The sequence below is a fragment of the Oncorhynchus tshawytscha genome, linkage group LG10, assembly GCF_018296145.1.
Source record: "Oncorhynchus tshawytscha isolate Ot180627B linkage group LG10, Otsh_v2.0, whole genome shotgun sequence".
In the NCBI taxonomy this organism is placed as follows: Eukaryota; Metazoa; Chordata; class Actinopteri; order Salmoniformes; family Salmonidae; genus Oncorhynchus; species Oncorhynchus tshawytscha.
In genome coordinates, this window is record NC_056438.1 from 68864310 (window position 1) to 68868808 (window position 4499).

Below are 4499 nucleotides of genomic sequence, written 5' to 3' on the forward strand. Positions count from 1 at the left end.
TACTTATGTTATGCAATAAATGAAAATTAATTACTTAAAAATCATACAAAATTATTTTCTGTTTTTTAGAATCTGTCTCTCACATTTGAAGTGTACCTATGATAAACATTACAGACCTCTACATGCTTTGTAAGTAGGAAAACCTGCAAAATCGGCAGTGTATCAAATACTTGTTCTCCCCACTGTACCTCATAGCCAAATACATTTAAAATCAGTTTTTTTTACAATTCCTGACATTTAATCCTAGTTCAAATTCCCTGTCTTAGGTCAGTCAGGATCACCACTTTATTTTAAGAATGTGAAATGTCAGAATAATAGTAGAGTGATTTATATCAGCTTTTTTACATCTTTCATCACATTCCCAGTGGGTCAAAAGTTTACATACACTCAATTAGTATTTGGTAGCATTGCCTTTAAATCGTTTAACTTGGATCAAATGTTTCGGCTAGTCTTCCACAATAAGTTGGGTGAATTTTGGCCCATTCCTCCTGACAGAGCTGATGTAACTGAGTCAGGTTTGTAGGATCCTTGCTTGCAAATGCTTTTTCAGTTCTGACCACAAATTCTCTATAGGATTGAGGTCAGGGCTATGTGATGGCCAGTCCAATACCGTGACTTTGTTGTCCTAAAACCATTTTGCCACAACTTTGGAGGTATGCTTGGGGTCATTGTCCATTTGGAAGACCCATTTGTGACCAAGCTTTAAATTCATGACTGATGGCTTGAGATGTTGCCTCAATATATCCACATAATTTTCCGTCCTCAAGATGCCATCTATTTTGTGAAGTGCGCCAGTCCCTCCTGCAGCAAAGCACCCCTACAACATGATGCTGCCACCACTGAGCTTCATGGATGGGATGGTGTTCTTCGGTTTGTAAGCCTCCCCCTTTTTTCTCCGAGCATAACGATGGTCATTATGGCCAAACAGTTCAATTTTTGTTTCATCAGACTAGAGGACATTTCTCCAAAAAGTACAAGCTTTGTCCCCATATGCAGTTGCAAACCGTAGTCTGTCTTTTTTTTATGGCAGTTATGGAGCAGTGGCTTCTTCCTTGCTGAGCGGCCTTTCAGGTTATGTCCATACAGAACTCGTTTTACTGTGGATATAGATAATTTTGTACCTGTTTCCTCCAGCATCTTCACAAGGTCCTTTGCTGTTGTTCTGGAATTGATTTGCACTTTTCATAACAAAGTACGTTCATCTCTAAGAGACAGAACGCATCTCCTTCCTGAGCGGTGTGACGGCTGCGTGGTCCCATGGTGTTTGTACTTGCATTATATTGTTTATACAGATGAATGTGGTAAATTCAGGCGTTTGTTAATTGCTCCCAAGGATGAACCAGACTTGTGAAGGTCTACAATTTTTTTGGGGAGGTCTTGGCTTATTTCTTTTGATTTTCCCATGATGTCAAGCAAAGAAGGCACTGCGTTAGAAGGTAGGCCTTGAAATACAGGTACACCTCCAATTGGCTCAAATTATGTCAATTAGCCTATCAGAAGCTTCTAGAGCCATGACATAATTTTCTGGAATTTTCCAAGCTGTTTAAAGGCACAGTCAACTTAGTGTATGTAAACTTCTGACCCACTGGAATTGCGATACAGTGAATTATAAGTGAAATAATCTGTCTGTAAACAATTGTTGGAAAAATTACTTGAGTCATGCCCAAAGTAGATGTCCTACCGACTTGCAAAAACTATAGTTTGTTAACAAGAAATTTGTGGAGTGGTTGAAAAGCGAGTTTTAATGATACCAACTTAAGTGTATTTAAACTGGCGTGGCAGGCACCCCCTTCCAATACAACTGTTGGATTTTCAAATCCAAACGAGAGGTCAATACCCCAGGAAAATGTTTTTACGTTTTAGAAAAACAATCAAAGCTCAAGCCAACTTCTGCATGAATACTGCACTAACAAGGGACTTTTGTCCAGACCAGTGTGTCACAGCTCTCCCTCACTGTGTACCGAGTCAGCCAGGCTAAAACACGGGCACACGAAAAGTCACTAAAGCCAACAGAATAACACAACTACATTGAATTTATCAATCATACCTCTCAAGTACGGTGACATCGTTCTCTGGTTTATTTGACAGCCATCTTTGTTACTTGTGAGGATTCTGTGTTATGCACTATAGCCATTACCATATATGTGATTGAATATTATCTGCTGTTGGCTTGTGTGGATGTATGTGTTATGCAACATAGCTGACTTGAGACATTGTTAACAGTTTCAGGGCCATGGGCCTTTCTCGTGATGGAAAAATACAGAATAACATGAAGACAGGGACTGTGCAATGAGTTGTGGGGGCACATTCAGAACGTAGTGTTGCGGGAACAAATGGTATTTTGTTAGATAACAGGAACCAGGTGTGAGATAACTGTATTGAGTGTGTGAGCGCATAGACATTCTACACAACTACAACGACTGACCGCTGAAGCGCTTAGGGGGCCAACAATCAACGATAGGCTGAGTGAGTTTAAACCACGCCCAGTCTCTACTCTGACAGGCCGGCTCGGAAGCAGGAACTACTTCTGTCAAGTGTATATTATAATATATTTGTCAGGAACAAGTCAGTTCTCTGTTTTGCCCTGCGAGGTGTGACAGAGAGCCCGTATATACGAAAATAGCTTAACTAATATAAAATACATAGCATACAATGCGGTGACTCATTGTCATATTTATCCTGATACCAGATTCGATTGATGGAACCCTAACATATTAAACGCCGTATTTTTAAACAATGATTAAATACTGTAGTAAATTTTAGTTACAGCTAATTAGTCACTGACACCTTGTTAGTAGTCTGAAAATAATGACTAACAAGGGAGCCAAAATGTCCTTTAAATCGGGGAATTTGGAAAGTGGGTGACTGATGCATCTGCATTGCTTAGAGATTATAAAGTTTAATAGTCACATGTACAGGGTTGCAGATGTAATTACAGTGTACAGTGAAATTCTTAATCTCAAAACTCCAACATTGCAGGACAATGTGAATAAAAATAATAATAAAAATGTAAATATTATATACATATTAACAACTGTAGCAATGATAAATGACCATTGGGTTGGGTGAAGGTTAAATGTCTGATGACAGAGAGAGGGGGGCGCGGGTCCATAGAAAGAGCAGTAGAGGGGAGGGGGGTGTAGGAAGGGGGTCCCTGATGATCTTCTTGGCCTTCCTGCAACAACCTGGTGCGACATAGGTGTCAGAGCTACAGTGGCTTGCAAAAGTATTCACCCCCTTGGCATTTTTCCTATTTTGTTGCAACCTGTAATTTAAATGGCTTTTATTTGGATTTCATGTCATGGCAATACACAAAAAAGTCCAAAATGTTGAAGTGAAATGAAAAACATTCATCTTTCTCTCGTTCACAGGTTAGCGTTTTTCGTCATGATTCTTGTTCTGGAGGTAGCTCTGCATAGTGGTCACTAGCTGACCAAGCCACAAAGTCCAAAAAATCGAAACCAATCCTAACCTTTACCCCAACTTTAACCACACTGCTAATACCTAACCCTAACGTTAAATTAAGTCCCAAAAGCTCATTTTTGTTTACATACATCTTTACAATATAGCCAATTTTGACTTTGCAGCTGGACCAACTAGCGTAAATCGCTAGGTTCTGCCTCCAGAGCAAGATTCATCACAATATTTTTCTGTCTTTTCATTAACCCTCTTTACCTCTTTTCATTTTAAAGGCTAGCTGGTGATCACAAAATAAAAATAAAAAGGTTCCTTGGGATGTCCCCACCATAAACCCTAACCCTAATCTTAATTAACCCCTAGCCTAAACCCAACCCCAACATGAACCCTTACCTAACCTTACCATTACCTTAACCTTTTATATTTCAATTTCATTGAGATGACGTCAGAGGTGGGACGTCCCAAGAAGTTTGAAAATCAAATCTAATTGTTCTATTTAATTGTTCTTTGTCACGCCCAGAATAATTTCCAAAGGCCAGACTGCAATCAGTGTGTACCTTACCAGAAATATGTCAATATGATGATTCCTTACCTGAGGTAAGTTAATGTGATGACATTGAATCAACATGAAAACTGATTGGATTTGCAAAAAGTAATCAACAAGGGAATTTAGTATTTTTTTCATTACATTTATTTTAACCTAAATTCAATTACATGTTGACATTTTGTTTATTTCACGTTAAATTCATGTTAGTTGACAAATCAGCCAAATGTGAATGAAAACTAGACGTTAAACTAATGTCTGCACCCAGTGGGCTTAGACCATTCCTCCATACAGAATCTGTTTAGATCTTTGATATAATTTCTCTGCGTTTATGGACTGGCCTATTCAATTCTAACCACAGGTTTTCAATGGTGTTCATGTCTGGAGTCTGAGATGGCCATTGCAAAATGTTGATTTTTCGTGACTTAATAAACTACTTTTAAATTTGGTGGTGGATCTTTGATTTCATGGGGCTATTTTGGATCTACTGGTCCTGGGCACATTAAGGTCAATGGCAATTGGGCGGCAAATTGGGTTT